Source organism: Panulirus ornatus, chromosome 33, assembly GCF_036320965.1.
Source record: "Panulirus ornatus isolate Po-2019 chromosome 33, ASM3632096v1, whole genome shotgun sequence".
Lineage (NCBI taxonomy): Eukaryota > Metazoa > Arthropoda > Malacostraca > Decapoda > Palinuridae > Panulirus > Panulirus ornatus.
Window position 1 is genome coordinate 2,636,952 of NC_092256.1, and position 24,575 is coordinate 2,661,526.

The window sequence follows — 24,575 nt, forward strand, 5'->3', positions numbered from 1 at the left end:
ACCTAATTTTCATTTTCCAAAACGAGTTGAACTTTTGTTGGAGGCTTGTAAATGTGAGAGATCCAAGGGACATACCCCAGATGCCAATACACTACTTCATTGGGACTCAATTAAGTCTTACTTTGGATAAGGGGTCTAAGATCCTGGGTGCGCTAAGAACTGTTGTGCCTCTAGATACCTTAATCTTGACTATGTAGTATGATGTGAGTCTTAGGCCTTAGATGCAAAGAAAGAGTGAGACTGGTTGTGTTGGAAATGAAATGTCTCAAAACAATATGTGAAGCGAGACATGTTGATTATGCACACAATAACAGTGTAGCAGAAAGAAATGGTAAGAAGTGTTGTCTGACTGAAAGAAATGACCAATTTTTGCTCATATGGAGAACATATGTGAATGCTCACTAAGTTCTACATGGCAGAAGTGGAGAGGGAAAGGGGGAGGGTAGAGTTTTAAAAGACGGTAGGCAGACGGAGTGAAAGAATCGAGCTATCATAGGCTAAACATTCAGGAAGTTGAAAGGTGTGCATGGGATGGAATGAATTAGGTTGATACAGTATACAGGAGGCAAAATGCTATCACTGGGCTGAAACAGGACATATGAAGTAGTCAGGGGAAGCCAAAGGATACTGGGGTGAGGCTTGGCTGTGGATGTTGGGCTCTGGTTCTGTTGCATTATATTTAATAACTAGGTAGCAGATGTAGGGAAAAAAAATCCTTTGCTCCTAGTGCTACTTTGCTGAGGTGGTAAATGGAAAGCAAGTATGAGAAATACATATAAATATATACTGAGAAGAAAGAATAATTTCCTCATACTCCCTGCAAGTCATGGACAGCAACTAAGAATAGCAGGAGCAGGAAGCTAGAAACCCTTCCCTCTAGTATTCTAATTTCTAGAACTTGGAATAGAAGACAAGTGAGAAGTACTCATCCTCTTCAAGGGCTCAGGTAGTGGGTGTCTGAAATATTCAGATGTGACTGAACTGAGAAGAGAGAGATAAACAGTATGCTTGAAAAAGGAATATGGATTCTCTAGGACTAAGAGAAAAAAAAAAACTTAAGAATAAGTGGGAAGAATGGTTTGAAATGGCTAATGTCAACATATCTATATCGATTTCTCTGACACTTGTTCCCAACTGGAACTAGGGCGTGAAGGCGAGAGCTAGGGAAGGGAAGGCACTTCCGCTGAAGAAAAAGTTGTGCGAGTGTCAGAGAGGGTGTAAGGAAGTGAGCCCTGACTAATGTGGGTAAAATTGATGCTAGATTACGAGAAGTGAGTAAGTGCAAGTGCCTCTACACCTGGCCACATTTTCACAATCTGCCCAAGGTCAAGCATATAGGTTCGAATCCTGGTTACAGCAATCACTCCAGAGTCAACCAAGCTGTTCATCCATACCTGGGGAAAGGTCGATAAAATGGGTACCTGGCTCAAGAAAGGTATTACAATTTCTAAAAAGGGAAACAGAAGGGGTCAAGTGGGGGATTGCTCATCCTCCTCAAAGGCTCAGATTGGGATGTCTGAATGTGTGTGGATGTAAACAAGATGAGAAAGAATTGATAGGTTGTATGTTTGAGAAGAGAAACCTGGATGTCCTGGTTCTGAGTGAAACAAAACTCAAGGATAAAGGGGAAAAAGTGGCTTGGAAAAGTCCTGGAAGTGAAAGGACAAGAGCTAAGGAAGGAGCAGCACTACTCCTGAAGCAGGAGTTGTGCGAATATGTGATATAGTGTATGAAAGCAAATTCTAGATTGATTTAGATAAAAATGAAAGTGGATGGAGAGAGATGGGTGATTATTGGTGCCTATGCACCTGGGCATGAGAAGAAAGATCATGAGAGGCAAGTGTTTTGGGAGCAGCTGAGTGAGTGTGTCAGCAGCAATGATGCACGAGACCAGGTAATAGTGATGGGTGATCTAACTGCAAAGGTGAGTAATGTGCAGTTGAGGGTATAATTGGTGTACATGGGGTGGTCAGTGTTGCAAATGAAAATGGGGAAGAGCTTGTGGATTAGTGTGCTGAAAAAGGACAGGTGATTGTCCCAGAATACCTGGTTAGAAAGAGAGATATACATAAGTATACGTATGCGAGTAAGAGAGACGGCCAAAGGGAATTATAGAATTACGTGTTAATTTATAGGTGTGTAAAAGAGAGACTTTTGGATGCTAATGTGCTGAGAGGGGCAGCTGGAGGAATGTTTCATCACTATCTTATGGAGGCGAATGTGAAAATTTGTAGAGGTTTCCAGAAAAGAAGAGAGAATGTGGGGAGATGAGGGTGGTGAGAGTATGTGAACTTGGAAAGGAGACTAGTGTGAGGAAGTACCAGAAGAGACCGAGCGTAGAATAGCAAAAGGTAAAAGTAAATGACATAAGGGGAGTGGGAGAGGAATGGGATGTATTTAGTGAAGCAGTGATAACCTGTACAAAAGATGCATGTGGCATGAGAAAGATGGAAGGTGGGCAGATTAGAAAGGGTAGTGAGTGGTGCGATGAGGAAGTGAGGTAGTTGGTGAAAGAGGAAAGAGAGGCGTTTGGACGATACTTAAAGGGAAGGTGCAAGAGGTGAAAAAGAGGGCAAATGAGAGTTGGTGTTGAGAGAGTATTATCAAATTATAGGGAGAAGAAAAAGATGCACATAAGAGAACATATGGGAACTTCACTGAAGGAGGCAAGTGGAGAGGTAATAACATGTAGTGATGAAGTAAGAAAAAGATGGAGTGAGTATTTTGAAGGTATGTTGAATGTGTTTGATGACAGAGTGGCAGATATAGGGCGTTTTGGTCGAGGTGGTGTGCGAAGTGAAAGGGTCAGGGAGAATGGTTTGGTAAACAGAGGAGGTAGTGAAAGCTTTGCAGAAGATGAAACACGGCAAGGCGAAGGATTTGGAAGTTATTACAGTGGAATTTATCAAAAAGAGGGTGACTGTATTGTTGATTGGCTAGTGAGGATATTTGATGTATGTATGGATTATGGTGAGTGCCTAAGGATTGGCTGAATATATGAATAGTACTTTTGTACTTTGTACTAGGGGATAAAAGTGAGAGTTCAAACTACTGAGGCATAAGTTTCCTGCGAAATTATATGGGAGTGCATTGACTGAGAGGGTTAAGGCATACACAGAACATCAGATTTTGGAAGAGCAGTGCGGTTTCAGAAGTGGTAGAGGATGTGTGGATCATGTGTTTGTTTTGAAGAATGTATGTGAGAAATATATACGAAAACAGATGGATTTGTATGTAGCATTTATGGATCTGGAAAAGGCATATGATAAGGTTGATAGAGGTGCTTTGTGGAAGGTATTAAGAGTACATGTTGTCGGAGGTAAGTTGTTAGAAGCAGTGAAAAGTTTTTACAAAGGATGTAAGGCATGTGTTTAATTTGGGAGAGAGAAAAGTGATTGGTTCCAGTGAATTTCGGTTAGCGACAGGGGTGTGTTATGTCTCCATGCTTTAATTTTTTATGGATTGGGTGATTAGGGAGGTAAATGCAAGAGTTTTGGAGAGTGGGGCGTAAATCAGTTGTTGTTTGCCAACGATACAGCTCTAGTGTCAGATTCAGGTGGAAAACTACGGACGTTGGTGACTGAGTTTGGAAAAGGGTGTGAAAGGAGAAAGTTGAGAGTAAATGTGAATAAGAGCAAGGTTATTAGGTTCAGTAGGGTGAAAGGACAAGTTGATTGGGAAATAAGGTTGAATGGAGAAACTCTGGAGGAAGTGAAGTGCTTTAGATATCTAGGAGTTGAATTAAAAATGGATGGAACCATGGAAGCGGAAGTGAGTCACAGGGTGGGGAAGGGGCTGAACGTTCTGGGAGTAATGAAGAATGTGTTGAAAGAGAGAACGTTAACTAAGAGAGTAAAAATGGTTATGTTATATGGTTGAAAAAAATGGGCTACAGATAGAGTTGTGTAGACGAGTGTGGATGTGTTGAAAATGAATTGTTTAAAGACAATATGTGGTGTAAGGTGGTTTGATCAAGTAAGTAATGAAAGGGTAAGAGAGATGTGTGTAAATAAAAAGAGTGTGCTTGAGAGAGCGGAAAAGGGTGCTCTGAAATGGTTAGGACTTACGGAGAGATGAGTGAGGAAAGACTGATAATGAAGATATATGTGTCAGAGGTGGAGGGAAGAAGGAGAAGCGGGAGACCAAATTGGAGGTGGAAGGATGGAGTGAAACAGATTTTGAGCGATCGAGGCCTGAACATACAGGAAGTTCAGTGGCGTGCAAGTAATAGAGTGAATTGGAACGATGTGGTAAACAGGGGTCGAGGTGCCGTCCTTGGACTGAACCAGAGCATGTGAAGCATCTAGGGCAAACCATGGAAAGGTCTGTGGGGTCTGGATGTGGAGTGGTGACAGCTTCAGATTGATGGAAACAAATGTTGCAACTTTCATCCGTTTTCCAGGAGTTACCTCATTGCAGCATGGGGGGGATAGCGAGGCTATTTCCTGTGTGGTAGAGCAGTGACAGTAATGGATAAACGCAAACAAGTACGAATATGTACATAAGCATATAAGTTTATGTCTATGTATGTGTATGCATATGTTGATAAGTATATGTATGTATACGTGCGTGTATAGGTATATATATATATATATATATATATATATATATATATATATATATGTGTATGTGTGTGTGTGTGTGTGTGTGTGTGTGTGTGGTGTGAGGTGGTTTGATCGAGTAAGTAACGTAAGGGTAAGAGAGATGTGTGGAAATAAAAAAAAAACGTGGTTGAGAGAACAGAAGAGGGTGTTTTGAAATGGTTTGGGCACATGGAGAGAATGAGAGAGGAAAGATTGACCAAGAGGATATATGTGTCGGAGGTGGAGGGAACTCGGAGAAGTGGGAGACCAAATTGGAGGTGGAAAGATGGAGTGAAAAAGATTTTGTGTGATCGGGGCCTGAACATGCAGGAGGGTGAAGGGAGGGCATGGAATAGAGAGGATTGAATCGATGTGGTATACTGGGGTTGACGTGCTGTCAGTGGATTGAATCAGGGCATGTGAAGCGTCTTGGGTAAACCATGGAAAGTTGTGTGGGGCCTGGATGTGGAAAGGGAGCTGTGGTTTCGGGCATTATTGCGTGGCAGCTAGAGACTGAGTGTGAGCGAATGGGGCCTTTGTTGTCTTTTCCTAGTGCTACCTCGCACACATGAGGGGTGGAGGGGGAAGGTATTCCATGTGTGGCGAGGTGGCGATGGGAGTGAATGGGGGCAGACAGTGTGAATTGTGTGCATGGGTATATATGTATGTGTCTGTGTATGTATATATATGTGTTCATAGAGATATATAGGTATGTATATTTGCGTGTGTGGACGTGTGTGTGTGTATACATTGTGTATGGGGGTGGGTTGGGCCATTTCTTTCGTCTGTTTCCTTGCGCTACCTCGCAAACGCGGGAGACGGCGAAAAAGCAAAATAAATAATAAATAATATATATATATATATATATATATATATATATATATATATATATATATATATATATATATATATCTTTCCTTTCAAACTATTCGCCATTTCCCGCATTAGCAAGGTAGCGTTAAAAACAGAGGACTGGGCCTCTGAGAGAATATCCTCACCTGGCCCCCTTCTCTGTTCCTTCTTTTGGAAAATTAAAAAAAAAAAAACAAGAGGGGAGGATTTCCAGCCCCCCGCTCCCTCCCCTTTTAGTCGCCTTCTACGACACGCAGGGAATACGTGGGAAGTATTCTTTCTCCCCTATCCCCAGGGATATTATATATATATATATATATATATATATATATATATATATATATATATATATATATATATATATATATATATATATGCGATATGAAGGGAAACCTTTTTTTTTAATTTTCCAAAAGAAGGAACAGAGGGGGCCAGGTGAGGATATTCCAAAAAGGCCCAGTCCTCTGTTCTTAACGCTACCTCGCTAACGCGGGATATGGCAAATAGTTTAAAAGAAAAAAGATATATATATATATATATAAATATATATATATATATATATATATATTTTTTTTTTTTTTCTTTTCTTTTTTTTTATACTTTGTCGCTGTCTCCCGCGTTTGCGAGGTAGCGCAAGGAAACAGACGAAAGAAATGGCCCAACCCCCCCCCCCCCCATACACATGTACATACACACGTCCATACACGCAAATATACATACCTACACAGCTTTCCATGGTTTACCCCAGACGCTTCACATGCCTTGATTCACTCCACTGACAGCACGTCAACCCCTGTATACCACATCGCTCCAATTCACTCTATTCCTTGCCCTCCTTTCACCCTCCTGCATGTTCAGGCCCCAATCACACAAAATCTTTTTCACTCCATCTTTCCACCTCCAATTTGGTCTCCCTCTTCTCCTCGTTCCCTCCACCTCCGACACATATATCCTCTTGGTCAATCTTTCCTCACTCATTCTCTCCATGTGCCCAAACCATTTCAAAACACCCTCTTCTGCTCTCTCAACCACGCTCTTTTTATTTCCACACATCTCTCTTACGCTTACGTTACTTACTCGATCAAACCACCTCACACCACACATTGTCCTCAAACATCTCATTTCCAGCACATCCATCCTCCTGCGCACAACTCTATCCATAGCCCACGCCTCGTAACCATACAACATTGTTGGAACCACTATTCCTTCAAACATACCCATTTTTGCTTTCCGAGATAATGTTCTCGACTTCCACACATTTTTCAAGGCTCCCAAAATTTTCGCCCCCTCCCCCACCCAATGATCCACTTCCGCTTCCATGGTTCCATCCGCTGACAGATCCACTCCCAGATATCTAAAACACTTCACTTCCTCCAGTTTTTCTCCATTCAAACTCACCTCCCAATTGACTTGACCCTCAACCCTACTGTACCTAATAACCTTGCTCTTATTCACATTTACTCTTAACTTTCTTCTTCCACACACTTTACCAAACTCAGTCACCAGCTTCTGCAGTTTCTCACATGAATCAGCCACCAGCGCTGTATCATCAGCGAACAACAACTGACTCACTTCCCAAGCTCTCTCATCCCCAACAGACTTCATACTTGCCCCTCTTTCCAGGACTCTTGCATTTACCTCCCTAACAACCCCATCCATAAACAAATTAAACAACCATGGAGACATCACACACCCCTGCCGCAAACCTACATTCACTGAGAACCAATCACTTTCCTCTCTTCCTACACGTACACATGCCTTACATCCTCGATAAAAACTTTTCACTGCTTCTAACAACTTGCCTCCCACACCATATATTCTTAATACCTTCCACAGAGCATCTCTATCAACTCTATCATATGCCTTCTCCAGATCCATAAATGCTACATACAAATCCATTTGCTTTTCTAAGTATTTCTCACATACATTCTTCAAAGCAAACACCTGATCCACACATCCTCTACCACTTCTGAAACCGCACTGCTCTTCCCCAATCTGATGCTCTGTACATGCCTTCACCCTCTCAATCAATACCCTCCCATATAATTTACCAGGAATACTCAACAAACTTATACCTCTGTAATTTGAGCACTCACTCTTATCCCCTTTGCCTTTGTACAATGGCACTATGCACGCATTCCGCCAATCCTCAGGCACCTCACCATGAGTCATACATACATTAAATAACCTTACCAACCAGTCAACAATACAGTCACCCCCTTTTTTAATAAATTCCACTGCAATACCATCCAAACCTGCTGCCTTGCCGGCTTTCATCTTCCGCAAAGCTTTTACTACCTCTTCTCTATTTACCAAATCATTTTCCCTAACCCTCTCACTTTGCACACCACCTCGACCAAAACACCCTATATCTGCCACTCTGTCATCAGACACATTCAACAAACCTTCAAAATACTCATTCCATCTCCTTCTCACATCACCACTACTTGTTATCACCTCCCCATTTACGCCCTTCACTGAAGTTCCCATTTGCTCCCTTGTCTTACGCACCCTATTTACCTCCTTCCAGAACATCTTTTTATTCTCCCTAAAATTTACTGATAGTCTCTCACCCCAACTCTCATTTGCCCTTTTTTTCACCTCTTGCACCTTTCTCTTGACCTCCTCTCTCTTTCTTTTATACTTCTCCCACTCAATTGCATTTTTTCCCTGCAAAAATCGTCCAAATGCCTCTCTCTTCTCTTTCACTAATACTCTTACTTCTTCATCCCACCACTCACTACCCTTTCTAAACAGCCCACCTCCCACTCTTCTCATGCCACAAGCATCTTTTGCGCAATCCATCACTGATTCCCTAAATACATCCCATTCCTCCCCCACTCCCCTTACTTCCATTGTTCTCACCTTTTTCCATTCTGCGCTGTCTCCCGCGTTTGCGAGGTAGCGCAAGGAAACAGACGAAAGAAATGGCCCAACCCACCCCCATACACATGTATATACATACGTCCACACACGCAAATATACATACCTACACAGCTTTCCATGGTTTACCCCAGACGCTTCACATGCCTTGATTCAATCCACTGACAGCACGTCAACCACGGTATACCACATCGCTCCAATTCACTCTATTCCTTGCCCTCCTTTCACCCTCCTGCATGTTCAGGCCCCGATCACACAAAATCTTTTTCACTCCATCTTTCCACCTCCAATTTGGTCTCCCTCTTCTCCTCGTTCCCTCCACCTCCGACACATATATCCTCTGGGTCAATCTTTCCTCACTCATTCTCTCCATGTGCCCAAACCATTTCAAAACACCCTCTTCTGCTCTCTCAACCACGCTCTTTTTATTTCCACACATCTCTCTTACGATTACGTTACTTACTCGATCAAACCACCTCACACCACACATTGTCCTCAAACATCTCATTTCCAGCACATCCATCCTCCTGCGCACAACTCTATCCATAGCCCACGCCTCGCAACCATACAACATATATATATATATATATATATATATATATATATATATATATATATATATATATATATATATATATATATACATGAAGAATGTATGTGAGAAATACTTAGAAAAGCAAATGGATTTGTATGTAGCATTTATGGATCTGGAGAAGGCATATGATAGAGTTGATAGAGATGCTCTGTGGAAGGTATTAAGAATATATGGTGTGGGAGGCAAGTTGTTAGAAGCAGTGAAAAGTTTTTATCGAGGATGTAAGGCATGTGTACGTGTAGGAAGAGAGGAAAGTGATTGGTTCTCAGTGAATGTAGGTTTGCGGCAGGGGTGTGTGATGTCTCCATGGTTGTTTAATTTGTTTATGGATGGGGTTGTAAGGGAGGTAAATGCAAGAGTCCTGGAAAGAGGGGCAAGTATGAAGTCTGTTGGGGATGAGAGAGCTTGGGAAGTGAGTCAGTTGTTGTTCGCTGATGATACAGCGCTGGTGGCTGATTCATGTGAGAAACTGCAGAAGCTGGTGACTGAGTTTGGTAAAGTGTGTGGAAGAAGAAAGTTGAGAGTAAATGTGAATAAGAGCAAGGTTATTAGGTACAGTAGGGGTGAGGGTCAAGTCAATTGGGAGGTGAGTTTGAATGGAGAAAAACTGGAGGAAGTGAAGTGTTTTAGATATCTGGGAGTGGATCTGTCAGCGGATGGAACCATGGAAGCGGAAGTGGATCATAGGGTGGGGGAGGGGGCGAAAATTTTGGGAGCCTTGAAAAATGTGTGGAAGTCGAGAACATTATCTCGGAAAACAAAAATGGGTATGTTTGAGGGAATAGTGGTTCCAACAATGTTGTATGGTTGCGAGGCGTGGGCTATGGATAGAGATGTGCGCAGGAGGATGGATGTGCTGGAAATGAGATGTTTGAGGACAATGTGTGGTGTGAGGTGGTTTGATCGAGTAAGTAACGTAAGGGTAAGAGAGATGTTTGGAAATAAAAAGAGCGTGGTTGAGAGAGCAGAAGAGGGTGTTTTGAAATGGTTTGGGCACATGGAGAGAATGAGTGAGGAGAGATTGACCAAGAGGATATATGTGTCGGAGGTGGAGGGAACGAGGAGAAGAGGGAGACCAAATTGGAGGTGGAAAGATGGAGTGAAAAAGATTTTGTGTGATCGGGGCCTGAACATGCAGGAGGGTGAAAGGAGGGCAAGAAATAGAGTGAATTGGAGTCATGTGGTATACAGGGGTTGACGTGCTGTCAGTGGATTGAATCAAGGCATGTGAAGCGTCTGGGGTAAACCATGGAAAGCTGTGTAGGTATGTATATTTGCGTGTGTGGACGTGTGTATGTACATGTGTATGGGGGGGGGGGGGGTTGGGCCATTTCTTTCGTCTGTTTCCTTGCGCTACCTCGCAAACGCGGGAGACAGCGACAAAGTATAAAAAAAAAAAAAAAAAAAAAAAAAATATATATATATATATATATATATATATATATATATATATATATATATATATATATATATATATATATAGTGGGCCATTTCTTTCGTCTGTTTCCTTGCGCTACCTCGCAAACGCGGGAGACAGCGACAAAGTATAATAAAAAAATAAAAATATATAATATATATATATATATATATATATATATATATATATATATATATATATATATATATATATATATATATATCAGTGATGGATTGCGCAAAAGATGCTTGTGGTATGAGAAGAGTGGGAGGTGGGTTGATTAGAAAGGGTAGTGAGTGGTGGGATGAAGAAGTAAGAGTATTAGTGAAAGAGAAGAGAGAGGCATTTGGACGATTTTTGCAGGGAAAAAATGAAGTTGAGTGGGAGACGTATAATAGAAAGAGACAGGAGGTCAAGAGAAACGTGCAAGGGAAAGGGCAAATGAGAGTTGGGGTGAGAGACTATCAGTAAATTTTAGGGAGGATAAAAAGATGTTCTGGAAGGAGGTAAATAAAGTGCGTAAGACAAGGGAGCAAATGGGAACTTCAGTGAAGGGTGCAAATGGGGAGGTGATAACAAGTAGTGGTGATGTGAGAAGGAGATGGAGTGAGTATTTTGAAGGTTTGTTGAATGTGTTTGATGATAGAGTGGCAGATATAGGGTGTTTTGGTCGAGGTGGTGTGCAAAGTGAGAGGGTTAGGGAAGATGATTTGGTAAACAAAGAGGTAGTAAAAGCTTTGCGGAAGATGAAAGCCGGCAAGGCAGCAGATTTGGATGGTATTGCAGTGGAATTTATTAAAAAAGGGGGTGACTGTAGTGTTGACTGTTTGGTAAGGTTATTTAATGTATGTATGACTCATGGTGAGGTGCCTGAGGATTGGCGGAATGCGTGCATAGTGCCATTGTACAAAGGCAAAGGGGATAAGAGTGAGTGCTCAAATTACAGAGGTATAAGTTTGTTGAGTATTCCTGGTAAATTATATGGGAGGATATTGATTGAGAGGGTGAAGGCATGTACAGAGCATCAGATTGGGGAAGAGCAGTGTGGTTTCAGAAGTGGTAGAGGATGTGTGGATCAGGTGTTTGCTTTGAAGAATGTATGTGAGAAATCTTAGAAAAGCAAATGGATTTGTATGTAGCATTTATGGATCTGGAGAGGGCATATGATAGAGTTGATAGAGATGCTCTGTGGAAGGTATTAAGAATATATGGTGTGGGAGGCAAGTTGTTAGAAGCAGCGAAAAGTTTTTATCGAGGATGTAAGGCATGTGTACGTGTAGGAAGAGAGGAAAGTGATTGGTTCTCAGTGAATGTAGGTTTGCGGCAGGGGTGTGTGATGTCTCCATGGTTGTTTAATTTGTTTATGGATGGGGTTGTTAGGGAGGTGAATGCAAGAGTTTTGGAAAGAGGGGCAAGTATGAAGTCTGTTGGGGATGAGAGAGCTTGGGAAGTGAGTCAGTTGTTGTTCGCTGATGATACAGCGCTGGTGGCTGATTCATGTGAGAAACTGCAGAAGCTGGTGACTGAGTTTGGTAAAGTGTGTGAAAGAAGAAAGTTAAGAGTAAATGTGAATAAGAGCAAGGTTATTAGGTACAGTAGGGTTGAGGGTCAAGTCAATTGGGAGGTGAGTTTGAATGGAGAAAAACTGGAGGAAGTAAAGTGTTTTAGATATCTGGGAGTGGATCTGGCAGCGGATGGAACCATGGAAGCGGAAGTGGATCATAGGGTGGGGGAGGGGGCGAAAATTCTGGGAGCCTTGAAGAATGTGTGGAAGTCGAGAACATTATCTCGGAAAGCAAAAATGGGTATGTTTGAAGGAATAGTGGTTCCAACAATGTTGTTTGGTTGCGAGACGTGGGGTATGGATAGAGTTGTGCGCAGGAGGATGGATGTGCTGGAAATGAGATGTTTGAGGACAATATGTGGTGTGAGGTGGTTTGATCGAGTAAGTAACGTAAGGGTAAGAGAGATGTGTGGAAATAAAAAGAGCGTGGTTGAGAGAGCAGAAGAGGGTGTTTTGAAATGGTTCGGGCACATGGAGAGAATGAGTGAGGAAAGATTGACCAAGAGAATATATGTGTCGGAGGTGGAGGGAACGAGGAGAAGAGGGAGACCAAATTGGAGGTGGAAAGATGGAGTGTAAAAGATTTTGTGTGATCGGGGCCTGAACATGCAGGAGGGTGAAAGGAGGGCAAAGAATAGAATGAATTGGAGCGATGTGGTATACCGGGGTTGACGTGCTGTCAGTGGATTGAATCAAGGCATGTGAAGCGTCTGGGGTAAACCATGGAAAGCTGTGTAGGTATGTATATTTGCGTGTGTGGACGTATGTATATACATGTGTATGGGGGTGGGTTGGGCCATTTCTTTCGTCTGTTTCCTTGCGCTACCTCGCAAACGCGGGAGACAGCGACAAAGCAAAAAAAAAAAAAAAAAAAAAAATATATATATATATATATATATATATATATATATATATTGTTACGAACGTGTGCCCACATATTCGTTTATATAACGTGTGTGTGTCCTTGTGTATGGTGGTGTAATCCTGTTTTGAAGCCAGATGGCGATCTGTCCTTGAGCGCCCGGACCCTTGTCAATCAGCTACGGGGTATTTCACCACCGTATGTCATTGCTGCTGTCGTAAACAAGAGGACAAAGAAGGATGATCTACACAGAATGGGCGACGGACTTTAGAATACTCCAACCAATCACATGTGCTCTTAGTCCCATAGCCAATCAAGGGTAGCGTTGTATAGCAGCAAGGGTGGACACTCGTCTTTACTTGTAATAAATACCCATGACATCCGCTGAGATTTGATTCCTCTCTCTCTAGCCCAGCCAGGTAAGTGGTGTCCCCCCCTGCTGTAAGCCCGTTATAACTGAGTATCACAGAATTATTACTCGTTATAAAAGGTTCTAAGTGTAATGTTATCGAAGAATTTGTCATAAAGGAAAGAGATCTCCTGGTTTGAAATCTTACCTGGAATGTTAATTCATGTTCAGTGTTAACTCATGTTTAATGTTAACTCATGTTCAGTGTTAAACTCATATTCAGTGTTAATGTGAATGATTCATGCCTGATTAATGTGCTTATTTTTGTCCAATTTCAATTCCTTTTCATTATAAGTAGTTGTAATGCTGGTCTTTGATTCAATCCCATAACTTTCAGATAGTGTTATCATGTTGTGAAACATAACAAATCTAACGTCCTCGAAAGACAAGGATCAGTATAGTATTTGTAACATATATATGTTACTGGCGACCTTGCCCGAATAAGTATTGAGTTTCTAACAGTATATATATATATATATATATATATATATATATATATATATATATATATATATATATATATATATATATATATATATATATATAAACGAATAAAGAGCATATGAACGTGCACCTTCATAGAGCATACAAACCTCCAACACCCAGGATCGAACCCAGGACCCCTGCGCCACAGGCGGGAATGCTACCGCTAGGTTATGGGCCTGGCTAATTGGAAATAACTATTCGAATACTATGTACTCGAATACCCTTCATCTTACAATGGTGGCCAACGGGGTCTATACCAGGTATTTCCCAACAGGCGCATATAGTCCGCAGATAGCATTTTACCGAACCTAAATGTACAACGTGGAGGTATATGAATACAAATAAAGTGCATATGAACGCGCACCTTCATAGGACATACAAACCTCTAACAGCCAGGATCGAAACCGGGAGCCCTGTGCCACAGGCGGGAATGCTACCGCTAGGATATGGGCCTGGCAAATAGGAAATAACTATTCGAATACTATGTTACTATGTACTCAAATACCTTTCATCTCAAATTGGTAATCAACGGGGTCTGCACCGGTTATTTCCTAACAGGCGCACATAGCCAGCACATAGCATTTTACCGAACGTAACTGTACAAAGCAGAGGTATATGAGTACGAATAAAGTGCACATGAACGCGCACCTTCATAGAATATAAAAACCTCCAACAGCCAGGATCGAACCCGGGACCTCTGTGCCACAAGCCCATGCTACCCCTCCCCCCACATGCGCACGAGGTAGCTCTAGGAAAAGACAACAATGGCCACATTTGTTCACACTAAGTCTCTACCTGTCAAGCATAATGCAGCAAACCACAGCTCCCTTTCCACATCCCGGCCCCACATAACTTTCCATGGTTTACCCCAGACGCTTCACATGGTTCAATCCATTGACAGCACGTCGACCCCAGTATACCACATCGTACCAATTCACTCTATTCCTTGCACGCCTTTCACCCTCCAGCTTGTTCAGACCCCGATCGCTCAAAATCTTTTTCACTCTATCTTTCCACCTCCAATTTGGTTAACCTCTTCTCGATCCCTCCACCTCTGACATATATATCCTCTTTGTCAATCTTTCCTCACTCCTTCTCTCCATGTGACAAAACCATTTCAAAACACCCTCTTCTGCTCTATCAACCACACTTTTTATTACCACACATCTCTCTTATCTTTTCATTACTTACTCGATCAAACCACCTACCACCAAATATTGTCCTCAAACATCCCATTTCCAACAGATCCACCCTCCTCCACACAACTCTATCTATAGCCCATGCCTCGCAACTATATAGCATTGTTGGAACCATTATTCCTTCAAACATGCACATTTTTGCTTTCCGAGATAATGTTCTCGCCTTCCACACATTTTTCAGCGCTCTCAGAACTTTCGCCCCCTCCCCCAAATTGTGACTCACTTTCGCTTCCATGGTTCCTTCCACTGCTAAATCCACTCCCAGATATCTAAAACACTTCACTTCCTCAAGTTTCTCTCCATTCAAACTTACCACCCAACTTACTTGTACTTCTATACTACTCAACCTATTAACCTTGCTCATTCATATTCACTCTTAGCTATCTTCGTTCACACACTTTACCAAACTCAGTCACCAGCTTCTGAAGTTTCTCACCCGAAGAAACAAACACTGTATCATCAGTGAACAACAATTGACTCCCTTCCCAAGCTCTCTCATCCTCAACAGACTGTATACTTACCCCTCTCTCCAAAACTCTTGCATTCACCTTCTTAACAACCCTATCCATAGACAAATTAAACAACCATGGAAACATCACACACCCCTGCCGCTAACCGATATTCAATGAAAATCAATCCTCTCTTCCTACCCTTACACATGCCTTATATCCTCGATAAAAACTTTTCACTGCTTCTAACAACTTGCCTCCCACACCATATATTCTTAATACCTTCCATAGAGCATCTCTATCAACTCTATCATATGCCTTCTCCAGATCTATATATGCTACATACAAATCCATTTGTTTTTCTAAGTATTTCTCACAAGCATTCTTCAAAGTAAACACCTGATCCACACATCCACTACCACTTACGAAACCACACTGCTCTTCCCCAATCTGATGCTTTGTACATGCCTTCACCCTCTCAATCATCAACCTCCCATATAATTTACCAGGAATACTCAACAAACCTATACATCTATAATTCGAGCACTCACTTTATCAACTTTGCCTTTGTACAATGGCACTATGCATGCATTCTGCCAATCCTCAGGCACCTCACCATGAGTCTTACATACATTAAATATCCTTACCAATCAGTCACCAACACAGTAACCCCCCTTTTTAATAAATTCCACTACAGGACAATCCAATACCGCTGCCTTGCCGGCTTTCATCTTCCGCAAAGCTTTCCCTACCTCTTCTCTGTTTACAACATTATTCTCCCTAACCCTCTCACTTCGCACACCAACTCGACCAAAACACCCTATATCTGCCACTCTACCATCTAACACATTTAACAAACATTCAAAATACTCACTCCATCTCCTCACATCACCACTACTTGTTATCACCTTCCCATTAGCCCCCTTCAGAGATCCTTCCATTTGATCTCTTGACTTACGCACTTTATTTACTTCCTTCCAAAACATCTTTTTATTCTCACTAAAATTTAATGATACTCCCTCACCTCAACTCTCATTTGCCCTCTTTTTTACCTGTTCCACCTTTCTCTTGACCTCCTGCCTTTTTCTTTTGTACATCTCCCACTCATTTGCATTATTTCCCTGCAAAAATCGTCCAAATGCCTCTCTCTTCTCTTTCACTAATAGTCTTGCTTCTTCATCCCACCACTCACTACCCTCTCTAATCAGCCCACCTCCCACGCTTCTCATGCCACAAGCATCTTTTACGCAAGCCATCACTGCTTCCCTAAATACATCTCATTCCTCCCCCACTCCCATTATGTCCTTTGATCTAACCTTTTTCCATTCTGCACTCAGTCTCTCCTGGTACTTCCTCACAGAAGCCTCTTTCCCAAGCTCACTTACTCTCACCACTCTCTTCTCCCCAACATTCTCTCTTCTTTTCTGAAAACCCATACAAATCTTCACTTTCGCCTCCACAAGATAACGATCAGACATCCCTCCAGTTGCACCTCTCAGCACATTACCATCCAAAAGTCTCTCTTTAGCGCCCCTTTAAATTAACACATATTCCAATAACGCTCTCTGGCCATCTCTCCTACTTACAGACTTAAACTAATGTATATCTCTCTTTTTAAGCCAGGTATTCCCAATCACCAATCCTTTTTCAGCACATAAATGTACAAGCTCTTCACCATCATTGCAATGGGAATTAACTGCTTCTAAGGGATTTTTACTGAGTTTAGAATATGTTGTGTCGTCATTTAAAAGATCATTCATTTTAGATAAATAGTTACTTTTCTCCATTATCACAACAGTGTTAGCCTTATCTGCTTTAGTAATATGTATATCTTGTCTTTTTTTAAGATGTTAATAGCTCTTATAAATCTTTTAGGGCAATTTGGATACACTGGTTTTGACAAAATGGCATACACTAAACCCTTACAGATATCAATTTCATCATTACTTAAATTACTGTATTTCTCTAAATTACAAAAAGACTTTGTGACATCAACACAGCTGGCTTCCCTGTTAGAACACACAGAACTTCATCCAAAACACATACACAGAATTTTCCAGCAAGACCTATAGTGAGTTCAGTAGGCACCATCACATATAAATTGTCAAAATGGTTAATTTATTTATTAAGCCCTTTAATGGGTACGGTATCAAATTCTAATATCATGAAAAATGTCGATTTAGCCAACAAGGTAAACAATATCAATGTTAATTTTGATTTCAAACAAGTTACCTTTGATGTTTCCTCACTTTTCACTATAGTTCCAGTTGATGACCTTTTAGAATATTTATTTGATGTCTTGGATGATATTCATTTACCTGTTTCAAAGTCTGTTTTCATTGAGCTTATAAAATTGTGTATAAAAGACTGTATTTCAATACAATAGGGATTATCATGCTCAAAAATTTGGTATGGCAATGGGTAACCCTCTTTCACCTGTACTAAGTAATCTTTATATGGAATTTTTTAAAACGAAATTACTAAAGGATATCTTAACTTCTAATGGAATTTGGTTTAGGTATGTAGATGATGTTTTGTGTTTCGCCAGCAAATGAAAATTTACAAATATTGCTCCCCTTACTTAACAATTTAGTATCTTCCATCAAACTTACTGTAGAAAATGAAAATAATGGTATGTTACCATTTTTAGATTGCACGATCCATAGGCAAGGAAACACGTTTAAGTTTAGTATATACAGAAAACCGACCAATGTATGCTCATATATCCATTATTACTCCTCTCATTATGACAGAGTTAAATTAACATCATTTCAATCTATGTTCCTTAGGGCATTATGTATTTCCAGTCCAGAGTTTATTGATGATGAGTTTGAGAATATATATACAGTTGGATCTAAGTTAAAGTACCCAAAATCTTTCATTGGTAAATCCCTTAAGCTACCAAAGAAATCATTTTATAGAGTTGAGCCCAAACCTCTCATTGACACCAAGAATCTTTTAGTTCTCCCTTTTAATAATAATTTTACTATACTTCCCATGTTGCTTACATCTTTTAATGTAAATGTTGCCTTCAGCAACAATAATTCTATAAGGAATATCTTAATCAGGAATTCCCCAGAAAATTCTCCTGGATGCATGTCGTAGAAAGCGACTAGAGGGGACGGGAGCGGGGGGCCAGAAATCCTCCCCTCCTTGTACTTTTTAACTTTCTAAAATGGGAAACAGAAGAAGGAGTCACGCGGGGAGTGCTCATCCTCCTCGAAGGCTCAGATTGGGGTGCCTAAATGTGTGTGGATGTAACCAAGATGTGAAAAAAGGAGAGATAGGTAGTATGTTTGAGGAAAGGAACCTGGATGTTTTGGCTCTGAGTGAAACGAAGCTCAAGGGTAAAGGGGAAGAGTGGTTTGGGAATGTCTTGGGAGTAAAGTCAGGGGTTAGTGAGAAGACAAGAGCAAGGGAAGGAGTAGCAATAATCCTGAAACAGGAGTTGTGGGAGTATGTGATAGAGTGTAAGAAAGTAAATTCTCGATTAATTTGGGTAAAACTGAAAGTTGATGGAGAGAGGTGGGTGATTATTGGTGCATATGCACCTGGGCATGAGAAGAAAGATCATGAGAGGCAAGTGTTTTGGGAGCAGCTGAATGAGTGTGTTAGTGGTTTTGATGCACGAGACCGGGTTATAGTGATGGGTGATTTGAATGCAAAGGTGAGTAATGTGGCAGTTGAGGGAATAATTGGTATACATGGGGTGTTCAGTGTTGTAAATGGAAATGGTGAAGAGCTTGTAGATTTATGTGCTGAAAAAGGACTGATGATTGGGAATACCTGGTTTAAAAAGCGAGATATACATAAGTATACTTATGTAAGTAGGAGAGATGGCCAGAGAGCGTTATTGGATTACGTGTTAATTGACAGGCGCGCGAAAGAGAGACTTTTGGATGTTAATGTGCTGAGAGGTGCAACTGGAGGGATGTCTGATCATTATCTTGTGGAGGCTAAGGTGAAGATTTGTATGGGTTTTCAGAAAAGAAGAGTGAATGTTGGGGTGAAGAGGGTGGTGAGAGTAAGTGAGATTGGGAAGGAGACTTGTGTGAGGAAGTACCAGAGAGACTGAGTACAGAATGGAAAAAGGTGAGAACAATGGAAGTAAGGGGAGTGGGGGAGGAATGGGATGTATTTAGGGAATCAGTGATGGATTGCGCAAAAGATGCTTGTGGCATGAGAAGAGTGGGAGGTGGGTTGATTAGAAAGGGTAGTGAGTGGTGGGATGAAGAAGTAAGAGTATTAGTGAAAGAGAAGAGAGAGGCATTTGGACGATTTTTGCAGGGAAAAAATGCAATTGAGTGGGAGATGTATAAAAGAAAGAGACAGGAGGTAAAGAGAAACGTGCAAGAGGTGAAAAAAAGGGCAAATGAGAGTTGGGGTGAGAGAGTATCATTAAATTTTAGGGAGAATAAAAAGATGTTCTGGAAGGAGGTAAATAAGGTGCGTAAGACAAGGGAGCAAATGGGAACTTCAGTGAAGGGCGCAAATGGGGAGGTGATAACAAGTAGTGGTGATGTGAGAAGGAGATGGAGTGAGTATTTTGAAGGTCTGTTGAATGTGTTTGAGGATAGAGTGGCAGATATAGGGTGTTTTGGTCGAGGTGGTGTGCAAAGTGAGAGGGTTAGGGAAGATGATTTGGTAAACAGAGAAGAGGTAGTAAAAGCTTTGCGGAAGATGAAAGCCGGCAAGGCAGCAGGTTTGGATGGTATTGCAGTGGAATTTATTAAAAAAGGGGGTGACTGTATTGTTGACTGGTTGGTAAGGTTATTTAATGTATGTATGACTCATGGTGAGGTGCCTGAGGATTGGCGGAATGCGTGCATAGTGCCATTGTACAAAGGGAAAGGGGATAAGAGTGAGTGCTCAAATTACAGAGGTATAAGTTTGTTGAGTATTCCTGGTAAATTATATGGGAGGATATTGATTGAGAGGGTGAAGGCATGTACAGAGCATCAGATTGGGGAAGAGCAGTGTGGTTTCAGAAGTGGTAGAGGATGTGTGGATCAGGTGTTTGCTTTGAAGAATGTATGTGAGAAATACTTAGAAAAGCAAATGGATTTGTATGTAGCATTTATGGATCTGGAGAAGGCATATGATAGAGTTGATAGAGATGCTCTGTGGAAGGTATTAAGAATATATGGTGTGGGAGGCAAGTTGTTAGAAGCAGTGAAAAGTTTTTATCGAGGATGTAAGGCATGTGTACGTGTAGGAAGAGAGGAAAGTGATTGGTCTCAGTGAATGTAGGTTTGCGGCAGGGGTGTGTGATGTCTCCATGGTTGTTTAATTTGTTTATGGATGGGGTTGTTAGGGAGGTGAATGCAAGAGTTTTGGAAAGAGGGGCAAGTATGAAGTCTGTTGGGGATGAGAGAGCTTGGGAAGTGAGTCAGTTGTTGTTCGCTGATGATACAGCGCTGGTGGCTGATTCATGTGAGAAACTGCAGAAGCTGGTGACTGAGTTTGGTAAAGTGTGTGAAAGAAGAAAGTTAAGAGTAAATGTGAATAAGAGCAAGGTTATTAGGTACAGTAGGGTTGAGGGTCAAGTCAATTGGGAGGTGAGTTTGAATGGAGAAAAACTGGAGGAAGTGAAGTGTTTTAGATATCTGGGAGTGGATCTGGCAGCGGATGGAACCATGGAAATGGAAGTGGATCATAGGGTGGGGGACGGGGCGAAAATTCTGGGAGCCTTGAAGAATGTGTGGAAGTCGAGAAAATTATCTCGGAAAGCAAAAATGGGTATGTTTGAAGGAATAGTGGTTCCAACAATGTTGTATGGTTGCGAGACGTGGGCTATGGATAGAGTTGTGCGCAGGAGGATGGATGTGCTGGAAATGAGATGTTTGAGGACAATATGTGGTGTGAGGTGGTTTGATCGAGTAAGTAACGTAAGGGTAAGAGAGATGTGTGGAAATAAAAAGAGCGTGGTTGAGAGAGCAGAAGAGGGTGTTTTGAAATGGTTCGGGCACATGGAGTGAATGAGTGAGGAAAGATTGACCAAGAGAATATATGTGTCGGAGGTGGAGGGAACGAGGAGAAGAGGGAGACCAAAGTGGATGTGGAAAGATGGAGTGAAAAAGATTTTGTGTGATCGGGGCCTGAACACGCAGGAGGGTGAAAGGAGGGCAAGGAATAGAGTGAATTGGAGCGATGTGGTATACTGGGGTTGACGTGCTGTCAGTGGATTGAATCAAGGCATGTGAAGCGTCTGGGGTAAACCATGGAAAGCTGTGTAGGTATGTATATTTGCGTGTGTGGACGTGTGTATATACATGTGTATGGGGGTGGGTTGAGCCATTTCTTTCGTCTGTTTCCTTGCGCTACCTCGCAAACGCGGGAGACAGCGACAAAGCAAAAAAAAAAAAAAATATATATATATATATATATATATATATATATATATATATATATATATAGGGGAGAAAGAATACTTCCGACGTATTCCCTGCGTGTCGTAGGAAGGCGAATAAAAGGGGAGGGAGCGGGGGGCTGGAAATCATCCCCTCTCATTATTTTTTTTAATTTTTCAAAAGAAGGAACAGAGAATGGGGCCAGGTGAGGATATTCCAGGATATACCACATCGATCCAATTCACTCTATTCCTCTCTACCTCCTGCATGTTCAGGCCCCCATCACTCAAAATCTTTTTCACTCCATCTTCCCACCTCCAATTTGGTCTCCCACTTCTCGTTCCCTCCACCTCCGACACATATATCCTCTTGGACAATCTTTCCTCAATCATTCTCTCCATGTGACCAAACCATTTCATAACACCCTCTTCTGCTCTCTCAACCACACTCATTTTATTTCCACACATCTCTCTTACCCTTACATTGCTTACTCGATCAAACCATCTCACGCCACATATTGTACTCAAACATCTCATTTCCAGCACATCCACCCTCCAGCGCACGACTCTATCCACAGCCCACGCCTCGCAACCATACAACATTGTTGGAACCACTATTCCTTCAAACATACCCATTTTTGCTTTCAGAGATAATATTCTCGACTTCCAAACATTCTTCAAGGCTCCCAGAATTTTCGCCCCCTCCCCCACCCTATGACTCACTTCCGCTTTCATGGTTCCATCCGCTGCCGGGACCACTCCCATATATCTAAAACACTTTACTTCCTCCAGTTTTTCTCCATTCAAACTTATTTCCCAATTACCTTCACCCTCAACCCTACTGTACCTAATAACCTTGCTCTTATTCACATTTACTCTTAACTTTTTTCTTTCACGCACTTTACTAAACTCACTCACCAGCTTCTGCAGTTTCTCACATGAATCAGCCACCAGCGCTGTATCATCAGCGAACAACAACTGACTCACTTCCCAAGCTCTCTCATCCACAAGAGACTGCATACTTGCCCCTCTTTCCAAAACTCTTCCATTCACCTCCCTAACAACCCCATCCATAAACATATTAAACAACCATGGAGACATCACACATCCCTGCCGCAAACCTACATTCACTGAGAAAAAATCACTTTCCTCTCTTCCTACACGTACACATGCCTAACATCCTCGATAAAAACTTTTCACTCCTTCTAACAACTTGCCTCCCACACCATATATTCTTAATACCTTCCACAGAGCATCTCTATCAACTCTATCATATGCCTTCCACAAGATAATGACCAGACATCCCTCCAGTTGCACCTCTCAGCACATTAACATCCAAAAGTCTCTCTTTCGCGCGCCTATCAATTAACACGTAATCCAATAACGCTCTCTTGCCATCTCTCCTACTTACATACGTATACTGATGTATATCTCGCTTTTTAAACCAGGTATTCCCAATCACCAGTCCTTTTTCAGCACATAAATCTACAAGCTCTTCACCATTTCCATTTACAACACTCAACACCCCATGTATACCAATTATTCCCTCAACTGCCACATTACTCACCTTTGCATTCAAATCACCCATCACTATAACCCGGTCTTGTGCATCAAAACCACTAACACACTCGTTCAGCTGCTCCCAAAACACTTGCCTCTCATGATCTTTCTTCTCATGCCCAGGTGCATATGCACCAATAATAACCCATCTCGCTCCAACAACTTTCAGTTTTACCCATATCAATCTAGAATTTACTTTCTTACACGCTATCACATACTCCCACAACTCCTGTTTCAGGAATAGTGCTACTCCTTCTGTTGCTCTTGTTCTCTCACTAACACCTGACTTTACTCCCAAGACATTCCCAAACTACTCTTCCCCTTTACCCTTGAGCTTCGTTTCACACAGAGCCAAAACATCCAGGTTCCTGTCCCAAAACATACTACCTATCTCTCCTTTTTTCACATCTTGGTTACATCCACACACATTTAGACACCCCAATCTGAGCCTTCGAGGAGGATGAGCACTCCCCGCGTGACTCCTTCTTCTGTTTCCCATTTTAGAGAGTTAAAAAAATACAAGGAGGGGAGGATTTCTGGGCCCCCGCTCCCGTCCCCTCTAGTTGTAAATGGAAATGGTGAAGAGCTTGTAGATTTATGTGCTGAAAAAGGACTGGTGATTGGGAATACCTGGTTTAAAAAGCGAGATATACATAAGTATACGTATGTAAGAAGGAGAGATGGCCAGAGAGCGTTAATGGATTACGTTTTAATTGACAGGCGCGCGAAAGGGAGACTTTTGGATGTTAATGTGCTGAGAGGTGCAACTGGAGGGATGTCTGATCATTACCTTGTGGAGGCTAAGGTGAAGATTTTTAGGGGTTTTCAGAAAAGAAGAGTGAATGTTGGGGTGAAGAGGGTGGTGAGAGTAAGTGAGCTTGGGAAGGAGACTTGTGTGAGGAAGTACCAGGAGAGACTTGAGTACAGAATGGAAAAAGGTGAGAACAATGGAAGTAAGGGGAGTGGCGGAGGAATGGGATGTATTTAGGAAATCAGTGATGGATTGCGCAAAAGATGCTTGTGGCATGAGAAGAGTGGGAGGTGGGTTGATTAGAAAGGGTAGTGAGTGGTGGGATGAAGAAGTAAGATTATTAGTGAAAGAGAAGAGAGAGGCATTTGGACGATTTTTGCAGGGAAAAAATGTAATTGAGTGGGAGATGTATAAAAGAAAGAGACAGGAGGTCAAGAGAAAGGTGCAAGAGGTGAAAAAGAGGGCAAATGAGAGTTGGGGTGAGAGAGTATCATTAAATTTTAGCGAGAATAAAAAGATGTTCTGGAAGGAGGTAAATAAAGTGCGTAAGACAAGGGAGCAAATGGGAACTTCAGTGAAGGACGCAAATGGGGAGGTGATAACAAGTAGTGGTGAT

The 24,575-nt window shown here is 41.7% G+C and overlaps 1 protein-coding gene across 1 annotated transcript in view; it reads right to left on the reverse strand.

Moving 5' to 3' along the window:
• Positions 1-24,575, reverse strand: part of LOC139759397 (DNA (cytosine-5)-methyltransferase 3C-like) — a 170,258-nt gene that overhangs the window by 104,697 nt on the left and 40,986 nt on the right. The window lies entirely within an intron of this gene.